This window comes from Echinops telfairi, unplaced genomic scaffold, assembly GCF_000313985.2.
Source record: "Echinops telfairi isolate 266 unplaced genomic scaffold, ASM31398v2 ScPeMD7_7469;HRSCAF=8507_1, whole genome shotgun sequence".
NCBI lineage: Eukaryota > Metazoa > Chordata > Mammalia > Afrosoricida > Tenrecidae > Echinops > Echinops telfairi.
The window spans coordinates 27,575,129-27,590,405 of NW_022111373.1; positions in this window are offsets into that span (position 1 = coordinate 27,575,129).

Consider the following 15,277-nt stretch of genomic DNA (forward strand, 5'->3'; position numbering starts at 1 on the left):
GATAAGAGCTGTAAGAGCCTCCAATAAAATAATTTAAATAAAAAAACAACTCACTTGAATTACAAAATGAGCTTCGGCGTGAATTCTTTCAGTGTACAAAGCACAGAACCAAGGCACAGCCCACTCCAGGAACCTAACAAACCCATGCTCACCTTGCTTACCAGGTAACCAGACTCCGGGTGTGAGTCTTAGCTTTTGTTTGAGTTTGGCTACTTCCACAATGGAATTTCTGGTCCACAAATCAGCCTTAGTAGGCCCTTCCCTCCTCCTGAGCATTCTTTCCAGAAGGAGGAAGCTGACCTGCCAGCTCCCCTGACCAGGATCCTGTGGGGGCCCTCTTACCTCTTTGTAGCAGTTTCCCAGGTCTGTGATGTCCCTTCCTGGTTCCCTTCCGGAGGGAGCTGGTGTGTACTCCAGCAGGAAGAGAGGCCACGAGTAATTTCCTCTCTCATTCCACATTCTCTTGGAACTGTGGACTCCCCACAGCTTGTTTGCTGCCTTTCCTCCTGCTTTGAAACACCCTGATGCTTTTAAAACAGAGGTTGCAATCTTCCAAATGCTCGCAGACTGAGACAGCCTTTATAAGGGTGCTGAATATATGGTTTCCTTTTGGACTGAAATATAAAATTGGGAGGACAAAAGACAGTTTAAGAGCAGAGCTCCCCCAGTGTGGTGAAGTCCACATGCTCGACTGTGAGCAGAAGGTGTCCTGAGAAGGGGTTCTGCTTGGCTTAACAACCAAAACCAAATCCATTGCCGTCAAGGCCATTCCAACGCCTACTGAGCCTATCGGATAACGCAGGACTGCCCCACAAGGTTTCTAAGATGTAAATATGTACTGCCGCATTTCTCTCCCACAGAGCAGCCACTCCACAACCAGGCTCATTCTAACCTTTGACTATTCGAATGTCCCAGTGAATGCTAACCTTGGACATACATCCCGGAATACATGCTCAGGTGTGAGTGTAGCACACTGTTGTTGTGAGGTGCCTTTCAGTCGCCTCTGAGTAAGAGAGACCTCATGCACAACAGAATGAAATGCCCCCAGGTCTAATGCCATCCTCACAATTGTTAGGCTTCAGGGATTCTCTGGAATGCCATCCTTCTGTGTGTACAATGAGCCTTCTGAGACACAGGAAAAGGGATCTCATTACCAGCATAAACCAGAAGTGGAGCATGTCCTTTGGACCCGAGAGCATCAGGGAGCTAGGTTTGCTGACTCACAGAGCTTACACTGAATTCCTTCAGGTTAAGGCTTATAGCAGAGTAGTATGCCCTTTGGGCATTTATAGCAGACTTCTTGACAGAATTTTGTGACGTGTCCTGATAAACAACTGAACCCCTAGCATTTTTCACTGGCATTAAAAATTGTTAACTTGCTTAATAAATCCTTTGATCATTCATTTTGACTGTGGGTTCTGGGTAGCCATAACAGTGGATATTAAGAACCTAGATATTAGAACCTTGAGTTCTGGGTAGCCGTTACAGTGGGTATTAGAACCTAGAGATCAAGTAGAGAATATTGATTCAGACAGCATAGGCCCATAGCAAGGGGTGTTGTTTTCCTTACCTTGAGTTGTCAACCATCCTGAAGGCTGTAGACTTTGGCCTTCATCAGTAGCTGCTTCAAGTCCGCCTTGATTTCAACAGCGAGGTTGTGTCAGCTGCATATTGAAGGTGGTTAATCAACCTTCTCCCAATCCTGATGTCACTTTCTTCTTCACAGAGGCCAGCTTCGTGGATTCTTTGTGCAGCACACACATGGAAAGGACATCATCCTGATACACACCTGTTCTGGTTTGACATCATCCAATATTCCCTTGTTCTGTTCAAACGACTGCATCTTGGTCTCTGTATAGCCTCCTTCTGAGCTCAAAGAAGCATTCTGGAATTCCCATTCTTTTCGAGGCTAATGATAGTTTGCTATGATCCCCACCCAGTCTAAAGCTTTTTAATGGTACACAAAACCCAAATAGACATCTTTCTGATTTTCTCATAGAGAGAAAAAGATACAAAACAAAAAGAAAGAAAAAATCCATCACAATATACACTGAAACAGAGAAAACCACAGTTGAAAATATTTCAGAAAATATTAAAACCTAGCACAAATTTAAAATGGGTCGAAAGGTAGAACAAATGATACAGTGTTCAATTTAACCTAATGACACCTGCATTAGTCCACTCTCCAATGCACTCCATCTAACAGCAAGGCTGTTGTGAGGCATTCACCGGAGGCTTAATCCAAGCGGGGAGCCTGAAAATGGCCTTTTAGGCTTCCACTGTCATCCATGGCCTTCTGCAAACTGAGTGCTCAGAATTTAAGCTCCACTACCATTCCCTCTTCTAGTCATGGATTTTGTTATTTACAAACGTTGGATTACACATACTGGTGTTCTTCTTCCATTTGGACTTAACTGTCAGTTCTCTTAAATGGCTGCTTGTTTTTAAAACACTCTTTAAGATCCCAAATGCTATTCTTTCTGACAGCCGGGCACCATCTGATTTCTTCACCACACTTTGCTATAGCACCCATATCCTCAGTAATCTGTTTATGAGAGCAGATAGCACTACTAAGTACTTCTATTCCTTTTCTGCCATTCATTTTTAAAAATCATTTTATTGGGGGTTCTTACAGCTCTTATAGCGTTTCATACATCAATTGTGTCAAGCATACTTGTACATATGTTGCCATCATCATTTCCAAAACAATTTCTACTTGAGCTCTTGGTATAAGCACCTCTATTTTCCCCTCCCTCCCCTCCCCTCCCACCCTCGTGAGTCCATAATCAATTATATATTGTTATTATTTCATATCTTACACTGTCCATTCCGCCACTCACTTTGGCTGCTCTACATTCAAAAGCAAGTTTGGTCTTTTTAATAACCTTTTGCTTTCTTCATGTATGATGTTCTTGATGTCATCCTACAGCTCATAAGTCCTTTGTCAGTAATATTCAATGCACCAAGTCTGTTCTGTGATGGTCTCTAAATTCTGATGGGATGCATTCAAGGTTGTATTTTGGCTCTGATAGACTTAAAGCAATTTTCTTCAGCTTTAAGCTGAATTTGCATATGGGCAATTGATGGTCTAGTCAACATTCCACCATTTCAGGTGGTAGCATATGAGCAAGAACCAATGTTGTTAAAGGAAGAAGTTTAAACTGCACTGGATGCAGTTTGTTTGCATTAGGTAAACCTAAGGCACAAGACTTCTTTAGAGTATTAAAGAGCAAGGATGTTACTTTGAGGACTAAGGTGTGCCTTACCCAAGCCATGGTATTTTCAATTGCCTCATATACATGTGAAAGTTGGACATTGAATAAGAAAGACTGCTGAAGAATGGATACATTTGGATTGTGGTGCTGCAGAGGAATATAGAAAGTACCACTGACAGCTAAAAAGACAAATTATCTGTATTGGAAGAAGTAAGACCAGAGTGCTTCTTAGAGGCAAGGATGACAACAGCTCATTTTACATACTTTGGACATGTTGTCAGGAGAGACCAGTCCCTGGAGAAGGACATCATATTTGGTAAAGTGGAGGGTCGGTGAAAAAGAGGAAGAATCTCCATGGGATGGATTGACCTAGTGGATGCATCCATGGGCTTAGGCATAGGACCATTTTGAGGATGGCACAGGACTGTGCAGTGTTTTGTTGTGCATAATGTCGCTGTGGTTTGGAGCCCGGTCAAGGTCAATGGCATCTAACAACAACAAATTGGTGGTCTATTCCACAGTTACCCCTGGAAATATTGATTCTCTATTATCTCTTTGCACAGATATAATACATTTGATTCCTGTGTATTCCATCTGGGGACATCCAGGCATATGGTCCCCATGGTGCTTTTGGAAAAAGTAATTACAATGAAGAAGTGACTGGGCTTCCGACATTCTATCACGTGATCACTCACTTTGAATCCTTCCCCTTGGTCTCCAGCTTTTGCATTCCATCCAACAATAACTATCAATGCATTTTGATTTCATGTTTGCCAATTTCAGACTGAAAATTTAGGTAGAATTCTTCAATTTCATGATTCACTTTAGAGATTAGTGTATCAAGTTGAATAATAGTTGTATTAATTGGTCTTCCTTGTAGACATATAGGCATTATCCTATCAAGGACAACAGTGTACTTCAAGATAGGTCTTGGATTATTTATTTTTAAGATGAATTTGATGCCATCCATCTTGAATTTTCATTCCCTGGATGGTAGCCTTATGATAGATTAAAAATGGCCAAGACCAGTCCGTTTCAGCCAATGGTATTGATCTTTATGCAGTACATTTCAGTTTTTGTCTAATTTACTAAATTCATACTTTTTCCATTCCATGTTCTGATTATTAATAGATGATTGCAGGTGTTTCTTCTCATTTTGAGTCATGCCACATCAGCAAATGAAAATCCCGAGAGCTTTGCTCCATCCATGCCATTACAGTGGACTCTACTTTGAGAAGCCAGCTTTTCCCCGGTCTTATTTTGAGTGCACTCCAACCTGAAGGGCTTATCTTCCAGCACAATGATTCACTGCGATTCATCCCTCAGAAGGGGATTGCTTATTCTTTCTTCCTAGTTAGTCTTAGTCTGGAGCTCAGCTGAAACCTGTCCACCCTGGGTGACCCTGTCAGTATGTGAAATACCAGTGCCATAACGCCAGGACAGCAACACAGCAATAAGCAAGACACGGCAGTACAACAAACTGACAGACAAGTGGGGGCACATTGATTGAGGAAACAGGATTGCTCAATCAGAAGGCAAATTCTTTAAAATGCTAATGCATACTGCCAGATTGCCCTCTAATTTGCATTCCTAAATGAATCTATCATGCGATAAGTAAGAAACCGTTTTCCAGAAAAACTCATTGCCACCCAGTCTATTCTGATTTATAGCAGTCCTATAGATAGAGTGGGACTGCCCCTGTGGATTTTGGAGACTGTAAATCGTTATGGGGGCAGAAAGCTTTGTTTTGCTCCCATGGAGCAGCTGGTGGTCTTCAACTACAGACTTTGTGGTGAGCCGTCCAACTTATAGTCCACTATACCAGCAGGACTCCTTTTAAGATGCGCTTTAAATGATTGTGTCTGACGCACTTGAGTGTTATTTTAATTGGTCTTGAGCAAGGGGAAAAGAAGTCATTAGGATTCTGGGATTTCCTCAGGGTTGGGTTATGAATGGTAGATTTTCCTTGGCTCTGAAAGCAGGTGGATATGCCCTTGGAGTGAGGATACTGGATGATAGTACCGCAGGAAGGGCATGACCCTTACAGTTTGGAATGAGGAGGTTCCAGACTTACAAAAGGTTCCAGACTTTCATCAGAGGGAATATTGCTTGGGATGACCTTAGGCCTCAGTGTGGGACGGGGCACTCCCGCATAATCTAAATGTCTATCCTGTGACCTTGTAGCTCCCAATACAAGCTGAACACATCCTGACGTTCACTCTCCGATGCCTGGGAGCAAAGTCTGGCCAGTGAACTTATTTCTACCGAGTCATCAGGTGGCCATACTGCTCGGCGGCTGAGACGATCCCCTCTGCACTGCCATTCTGTGTCTGCAGCAGCCACATGGCCAGGGGAGTAGAAACAGCAGCAGCCTCGCCGTCAACAGATACCTCATGGGACTGGCACAGTCTGGCAGGAACGGACGGCTCAGTTGCACTTCCTTCCTTGCTGCCCCCACTCTGCCTTTGATCTGGGCAGCAACAAATTGCCAGTTCACAATTTGTGCTTAACACCCTACTCTTCTCTGCAAAGATTTTAACTGGCCCCTACATTACTTAAACCAATGCCATCATATTTGTTTTCAACAAAAAGCTGCTGTATCTGTAAGTTTAAAAGTGGGCTCGGTGAGGGCCTTAGGGTAACTTGCCTGCTGCCTGGGGCTCTATTTAAACGGCTTGGCCTGGTCCAGGCAGAGTTCTCTCAGCAGGGGGCATAAATGCAAAATTCCTGGGTGTTTGTTAAGTAAATCATAAAATACTGACATTTTATACTGCATTACAATCCTGTCTAAGCTATTGCCGTGCAAAATTTTGACTCTTGTAATTTATTCCAGGCTGGCTCTACTCTCCTACCAGACAGCTAGCTCCCTGTGTCCATCTGGTTGTGTTGGATCCCAGATTCCTGCACAGTTCTGTGAGCGACTTCTGACTCCCACCCTGCACGAAGCAAGCTTTTGGTTGAATGAATGAAAAATGAATGAACAAACAAACAAATCATCTGCCATAAACATGACTTCAGGAATAGAGCAGGCACGGTGCCTCCCCTCGCCTCGGCAACTTCTGAGGCGGAATTACGCTCCGTGCCTGCAAGAAACATGATAGAAGTGTCAAACTCCATAAATTGTGAATCATAAGTCACAGTTCCATTTGCTCTGCCACGGTGTAAAAATTGCAAATTTTTCATCAGGAAAGAAAAGAAGAACTGCGAGTGTTTGGATATAACTCAGCTGCCACTGCCACTTCCATCGCCTAGGTCCACCTGGCTGGCACGCAGCGGCTCTGCTCCCGCACACTGGCTTGTGGACGCCAGCAGCTGCACCGCTTGTCTCCTCTGGGCATGCACAGTCCTCTCCTCCCTTCAATGAATTGATATTTTAGACAGGCTCCATTGTTCCCTTCATGCTAACCACAGTGACAAGAGGAGTTCCAAACTGAAAGCTCTCCTTTGTCTTCCCGGTAATTGTCTCTGTGGCCCGAGTCTCTCTGGCAATGTCTGTCTCTCTCTCTATCTCTTTCTTTCTTTCTCTCTCTCCCCTCTCTTTCCACTCGCTTCTCTTTCTCACAGCCACATTATTTTCTCACCTGCTTGAGAATTCCAAGGACAGTCGGACAGGAACCAGCAAGAGCCCAGGCTTAAGGGAAATAACCATGGCTCAGGAGTATGGGAAGACGGTAATGGCTCAGTGGCAGAATTCTTGCTTTTCACACGGGAGAACTAGGATCCATTCCCAATCAACACACGGCATGTAGCACCATGGAGCCTCCATCTGGCAGTGGAGGCTCAAGTGCTGCTACAGGGCTGGATTGGCTTCAGCAGAGCTGCCTGTCGAAAGCAAACTAGAACGAGAGACCTGATGATCTGCTCCCCCAAACAGCATAATCCAAAGTGCAATGGACTGTGGGGATTGCTCACAGTCAATTGTCTGTATTTTGCTCTATTGGGCATGGGGTCCTCATGAGTTGGGAGCATGTTGTCCCCATGCTGTCAACGCGAAAGCAATGAACAACAATAGGACTCTGAATAATGGTATGGTAAATATTCCATGGTGTGTTAGGCTAGGTTGTCTAGAGAAACCAATCCTGTGACACTCGTATATGTGTAAGAGAGAGCTTTATATCAAAGAGTAATTATATATCAAGCAATCAACCAGCCTAGTTCAGATCAAGTCCATAAGTCGGATACTGGTCCATAAGTCCCTCTTCAGACCCATGCAGCCACATGCGATGATACAGAATGCAGGAAGCTCGCAGGCCAGTAGTTGCAGAGTTGTGTTGATCAGATGGCAGTGGCCAAATCGCAGGGCTCACACAGGTCTCCGCATGGTAGTCCACAGGAAGGTGAAGGCAGAGAACTAGAGAGAGAGAGAGGGTGGGGGGGGGGCAGCCTCCAGAGAGTCATTTATCTTGGTCATCCGGCCAAAGGAGGTCATCCAGCTGCTACCTGATTGACAGGCTAACCTCCACCCATATCTTCTTACAGGTGCCATGGTGGCACAAAGAAACCTACCTATCACACATGGCTTCCTCAGTGTTCTTCCTAGGTCTGAGGGGTATCAACTTCAGATTCTATTTTCCATCCTATCTCTGGATTACTGGAACGATCTCCACACAGCGGGTCAAGCAATATTTCCAGATGTCAGGCACTACTAGATAGTTTCAGCAGAAACTTGCTTATTATTGGGCCATGACAAGCAGGCTTGGTTTGGGCTGTGAGCTCTGGGAAGGACAGGACTGACTTTATCCCACGTCCATATGATGTCACCCTGAGGGTCTCAATATGGTCTCTAGATGACAATGGCATGAGATGGCACTTTGAGATGGAAATATGGGAATATTTAAGAAAGTGTATGATATCTGATATATTACTTTAAGAAAATGTGTTAATAGTGTCATCTAAAGTCTAAACAAGTTTCATAAGTTTCTCTTTAACTCAAAACTAAGCAGAAAGCTGAATCAACGTGTAAGGAATTGACGTCTGTACATAATTTATTTATTCACTCATTGATTTCTTGGTCATTCAATTGGTCATTTTACAAACTTTGTCAAGAGTCTTCTTAATTAACAAAATGGCAAGATAACCAACAGAATGGGATAAAGTAATTGATAAATAGATATTTGATAAGGGCTTAATATATGTAATATATAAACTGGGGCTTTCTACTTCTATAAAGAATTACAGTCTTGGAAACTCACAAGGACAGTTATACCCTGTCCTATAGGGTCTCTGTGAGTCAGCATCGACTCAATTGCAGTGAGTTTTTTGTTTGTAATAAAGAACTTCTACAACTCAACAACAAAAGGACTAATACCCAATCAAAATATGGGTCAAGGATGTGAATAGATGTCTTACTAAAGATGATATACAAAAGGCCAATAAGCACATGAGAAAATTATCCACATCATTTTTCATTAGGGAAATGTAAATCAAGACCAAAATGAGATGCTACATTATCTCAACTTGAACTTACTGTCAGACAGAAAAAAACAAGTGGAGATGTGGGGAAACTAGAGTCCTCATCCATTGCTGATAGGATTGCAAAATGGTGCTGCCGCTGGCGGTGAACACTCATTTGATGGGCCCTCCAAAAGTAACACATAGAATTATATGTGGCTCAGAAATTCTACTCCTGATATATACCCCAAAGACTAGAAAGCAAAGACAAAGACAGACATTTGTGCACAGTGCAGGATTATTCACAGTAGCCAAAACGTGGAAGCCACCCACATGTCTATCAACAGATGAATGAATAAACCAAATGTGGTATTTATATTCAACTCACTCACTGGTATGGAGTTGATACCGATTCACAGTGACCCCAGAAGACAAAGAAGCAGTGCCCCTGTGGGTTTCCGAGACTGAAACTCTTTATGGGAAGTGAGGGCCTCCTCTTTTCTCCTGCAGAGTGGCTGGTGATTTCAAATTGCTGACCTACCAGTTAGCAGCCTGTGGTGGTCACATAATCTGGTGTCAATTCGAGGACTCAGAGTGAAGGGGTGGAGTCTAGCCTGTCCATCAGGTGGTAGCTTGATGACCTCATCTGGAGGTGCTAAGGAGATAAATAGCTCACTGGAGGCGGTACACAGGCTCACTCCCTGCGAGACATCGCTGTTGAAAAGACACATGGAGAAAGGCTGATGGAGCCAGAGCCTCGGAGTTGAAGGAACCACGCGGAGACCTCTGCCAGCACTGAGATGCTTACAACACCACTGGATCCACAAGACTGGCCTGCGATCTTGCTGCCTTTGGCATCATTGCACATGTTTTGTGAGTCTGAAGAGGACTTTATGGATTGGTATCAGACATATGGGCTAACATCAGACTTATGTACTTGATCTGGACTGGGCTGGGATGTTTGTTCAATGTTCAGTTGCTCTTGTATATAAAGCTCTTTCTTATATGTATGGGTGTCAATGAATTTGTTTCTCTAGTCTACCCGGACTGATACACAGCCCAAAGTGTAGCTACGACATCACCAATATCCAATCATATCCAATCATAAAGAGTAGTGAAGTTCTGATACATGTTGTGACATGGATCAATCTGGAAAATCTTAGGCTGAGTAAAAGAAGTCAGACATGAGGGTAAATATTTTATGATCCTACTTACATGATTTATGTACAATAGACACATACATAGAGATCCAAATGTATTAGGGGTTCCTAGTGTCCAGTGAGAGGGAGAAATAGGGAGGTGTTGCTTGAGGGCTACTAAATTTGTGATCAGGGTGATGAAAATTGGAGGATTTGATAGTGGTGATGGTTGTCTGATTTATGGCACTGATTTTTACATGTAAAAAGTGTTGATATGACAAATGTTTCGTTATATGTATTTCACCACAATAAAACTATACAGTCTTCAACATGCAAGATGCTGTGTGATGGAACAGCAAGACAGATAAGCCTGATGGCCCGCTGCCATCAAGAAGTTTAAAGGAGAAACACAAACATGCAAAAAACCAAAAGACCCCAAACAAACTGTGGTTAGGTGCCGTTGAGTCGGCTCCAACACATCTCAACCCCATGCACAACAGACAGAACACTGCGCGGTCCTCAGCCATCTTCCCAATTGCTCCTATGCTTGAGCCCATTGCTGCAGCCATGCTGTTCTCGCCATAAGGGTCTTCTTCATTTTTTATGTTCCTCTGCTTTGCCAAGCATGATGTCCTTCTCCAGGAATTGGTCTCTCCTGCAACGTGTCCAAAGTATGCAAGACAATGTCCTGCCATCTTTGCCTCTAAGGAGCACTCTGGCCGTACTTCTTCCCAAACACATCGGTTTGTCCTCTGAGCAGTCCATGTGGTACTTTAAATATTCTTCTCCAGCATTACAATTCAAACGAATGGATTCTTCTTTGGTAGTCCTTATTCAGGGTCCAGCTTTCACATGCAGAAGCCATAGAAAATACCATGGCTTGGGTCAGGCACACCTTAGACCTCAAAGTAACATCCTTGATTTTCAATACTCTAAAGAAGTCTTAAGCAGAAGATGTACCCAATATAAATCATCTTTTGATCTCTTGATTTCTGCTCCCATGAGCATTGATTATAGATTTAAGCAGGACAAAATCCTTGATGACTTCAACCTTTTCTCCATTTATCATGATGTTCCCTATTGGTCCAGTTGTGAGGATTTGGGTCTTCTTTACATTGAGTTGTAATCCATACTGAAGGCTGCAATCTTTGACCATCATCAACAAGTGCTTCAAGTTCTCACTTTCAGAAAGCAAGGTTGTGTAAAAAATAAATACTTATAAAAAAAGAGAAATAATAATATATAATAGAAATAACTACAACCAACATTATTAAACTCTGCTAGGCACTGCCTTACACATCCAGCATGGATTACCTTCTTTGACTTACACAAAGTCACCACTTTTATGCCCATATAACAAATAAAGAAACTGATGAACAGAGATGTTCAGTTATTTGTTCAAACTCATAAAATAAATGTTTAAGCTAGGATTTGTACCTAGACACGTGCACCAGAATCCACATTCTTAACCACTGTCCCATGAAGCTAGACAGATATTCAATGATGCAGAAATGAATATGATCCATCAAATAGGCTAAAATACATAGCTATAGTAATCCATGGACCATCCAAACACCCTACATCTGTCTTGGAAGAAGGACGGGCAGAATGCTCCTTAGAGGCAAGGATGGCAAGACTTCCTCTCACATACTTTGGACATGTTGTCAGGCGAGACTAGGCCCTGGAGAAGGACAGGATGCTTGGTAAAGTAGAAGGGCAACAAAAAAGAGGAAGACCCTTGACAAGGTGGATTAACAAGGTGTCTACAACAATGGGCTCCCACCTAAGTTCAATTGTGAGGATGGTGCAGAAGCGGACAGTGGTTTGTTCGGTTGTACATAGCATTACAATGAGTCTGGCTTGACTGGGCAGCACCTAACAGCAACATGGTCATCCTACACCGAGAGATGCCAGTGGGGTGGGTGAGGGCATACAGTGGGGCTCAACCGAAGCTCCTGGAGGAGGTGGCCTTTGTGTCCAGTCTTGAGAGTTTGAAAATGGAAAATCCCAGGTGGCCTTTCTTGGTTGAAACAATGTAGCATTCGAGGCAGCTCGCCCAAGAAACAGTACAAAGTCCATCTTTGCGGGCCCGTTCAGGGGAATTGTGTGAGGTAGGGCTTCAAATGATTCGGAAAGAGGAGGTCATGCATTTGATAGTACAATAAATCTTCCTCAAGCATCATAGGGTTCATTTAGGTCTGATTCCTTCACAGAGAAACACATAAATGGCAGGATGTCAGAGTACCTGCCTGGGGAGGTTAGGAAAAAGGAGAGGGGCAGGGACCACCCGACAAGGGTGTGTTAAACCAAGCAACTGCCCACTTGCTGTGACAGCAACACTCTCCTGGAAAAAATAGACCTCGTGACTATCACAGAAGGGGCCCACACTTGTGGCCCAAACTGGCTCCGTTGTGATTTGAAGATGAAGTATTAGCACGCTGCAAAGAGACAAGACTGGGTCTGAGCAGAGGACTGCTCCAGCCCACTGGCAGCCAGTCTGCAGCCATGGCCCCGGCGCTGAGGCGTGGTGAGCAGCATGCCCTGTTGGAGATGGGTGGCGGTTTCTGTCCTGAAGTTCAATGGCCTGTCCCATTTGCGAATGTGCCATGAGCAACGCCATGTGGCCTCTGGTGTTCTCTTTTGGGCTGTCCCATTCTTGGAATTATAGACAGAGCCATTTACAGCAGGTAGAGCCGGCCCCTTGAAAACCAGGAAGAAACAGGCCAAGAGGGCTACAAGGTCATGGATCGGCCTGAAACAGGAAGTACACACTAATAGGCGAGCTTACAGTGGTCCTGGCCCTGGGGAGGCCTGACCAGGAGTCAGTGAGGAGAGAAGGCTGTAAAGACAATCCCATATGAGATACCTGTCTCCCAGTATATACAGGTTCTCGGTAATTCACTCAATTAAATATCTCGTGTGAGCAAACAGAAGGTACAAGATACCATGAAATGCTGCTACTTCCGGGAGCTCCTTCCTTGTCACCGAAAGAAGTCCCAATTGGGGGGCTTTTCTGTTTTTTCTTTTGTGTGAGTGTGTTTTGCTTTGCTTTGTTTTGTTAAGAGAAGAAATGAGACAAAGCCGAGCATGGCAATCCTTGGGAAGCTGCGCTGCCCCTGCAGAGGGTGGCTGGCATTTGGGGCTGTGCTTGGATGGGCGGCGGCTGAGGAAGAGGATCATCCTGACGGAGAGCAGCAGTCTCCGTTCCTGAGCATGAAACCATCTCGGGAAGATTAAACGAGGCTCTGCTCTCAGGGGAAATCTACCACGGGGTCCAGGAGGCAGCGCAGCCTGAGAGGTGCTTCCCATCATGAAACCCCAGGCCACGTGGGGGTGGGGGTGGGGGTGGGGGGGAGAAAGCCTTTTCTTACCCAGTTGTTACTCAGACATCTTGGGCATACTGAGGGGGAAAAATAACAGAACCCCAAATAGCACAGGCTTGCGTGGGAAGGAGAATAAAATTATGGCACTTTGAATGGTGACAGACATTGACGGTTCATTTTTTGGGTTGCTGTTGGTTTTTTTTCACTCTATCAAAGCACGCCTTGGGAGCTTTCACTGTTTCTATCGCCTCTCTTTTCCCACGTCCCCATGTTTTCCTCACATGAATATGTACAGTGCCGCATGGTTTCCTTCCGTGTGGAGTGTCTTCTCCTCATTTGCATTCCATCTCAGCTTCACACAGCCTTGCTGCTCAGCTTACCCCTCTGAGAGACACACTTCATGCTGAATCCCAAGCGACCCCTGGAGCCCTCGTAGGCAAATATTTGCAGTCCTAAGGCTGGCCCTGGGCCACATCATTCAAAGACCAGGTAAGGTGGCTGTCCCTCGAAGGTAAACGCAGCAGCCAAATCCAGGAAATGGGATTCCCATTTGTTATCCCGTCCAACCTTTCCTTCACAGAATCTAGGCCACCAATATCCACTGCTGGGGGCAGCCAAGGCTGAAGGGCTAGGTGGCTAATGGAAGGGCTGATGATTGCAGTGTACCCAGAGGTGCTGTGCAAACAAGCCCTCAGGCTTACTTCTCCCCCCAACTACTCTGTGCACAAGAGCTCACCGTGCATCAGAATTTACCCCATAGCAACCAGGTTGGTTTGGGTTTGCAAAAACACCAACGGCTACATCTCTGACATTCAGTCAGAGCAGCCCTAAGCAGCGTGTGCATCTTCATCGTATCCATTTCTTACTGAATACCTCATTCCTCCAGTCACAGTGATGTGCACGGTCCGCTCCAGCTCCAATCGGCCTGAGCAGCCGAGGAGAGGCGGGCAGAGATGGCGCCTCAGTCCCTGGTGTTCTCTGAAATGGAGGTCACAGGGGTCCTTGTACTCATTTGCATTTTGTCTCACTTAGATAGCATGTGACCATCATGCCCACCCATCACCAGGGCTCCGCAAATGTTATCTGCTATTGTGTTGACTAGAGAAACAAGTCCAGGGAAACACATGGGTGTGTAGAGAGAGCTTTATATCAAAGAGTAATTGTATATTAAGAAAACATCCCAGCCCAGTCCAAATCGAGTCCATAAGTCTGATATTAGCCCATATTTCTGACACCAGTCTATAATTCCTCTTCAGACTCATGAAACACATGCGATGACACCAAATGCAGGAAGATCACAGAGCAAGTGGAAAGTCTTGTGGATCCAGTGGCAGTGGAAACATCTCAGTGCTGGCCTGGGTTTCCACATGGCTCCTCCAGCTCTGGGGTTCTGGCTGCCATCAGTCTAGCTCCATGTGGCTTGTCAACAGGAATGTGTAGTGGAGAGAGTGTGGTCCTCCTCTCAGGAAAAAGAGGAAGCTCCTAGAATCCTCCTAGTGGGTGTTACCTTTTGAACTGATTGACAGGGTAGACTCCACCCCTACATTCTATGTATCCAGTTGACATGAAACTATGCAACTGTCACAGCGATGTAATTGGATGAGCCAGGCTTTGAAGCAAAACTGCTATGGTGATTTAGAATAAGGATTTGTTACAGGAGCTAGACTTTCTGCAATGATGGTAGAGTGAGCTGGTGGGGCTGTCTGCACAGCTGCTACCTCTGTGACTGGCATTGCATGCACAGTTATTATAGGTCAGCCAGACCAGAGTTGAGAAGGAAACTTGAATGGGGATGAAACTCATGAGCCATTCATCAAATCAATGCAGAATCCTAGCGACCCTATCAGACAGAAGACAGAGTAGAATTCTCCACAGAGTTTCTGGGCTAGAATTCTTTAAGGGAGCAGACAGCTTCATTTTTCTCCCAAGGAGCAGCTAGCTGGTGAGTTAAGCTGCCAAGCTCAGGGATATCAGCCCAATGCCTACCCCAGAAGGACAAGAGTGAGGGGAACCAGAGCCCATGGGGGCAAACTGAGCACGCTCTGTCTCTCACCACATCCAACTTCGATGCCGTGGGTGACTTGCAGGAGAAGCTGGTGCCATCCTCACAGAGTGGCACACGCACTTGTCCCAGGACGCAGAGAAGCTGAAGGAAGTGATCCGGTGGGAGCTGCCCCACTCCCTAGGGAAGACCAGAGAGCAGCAACTG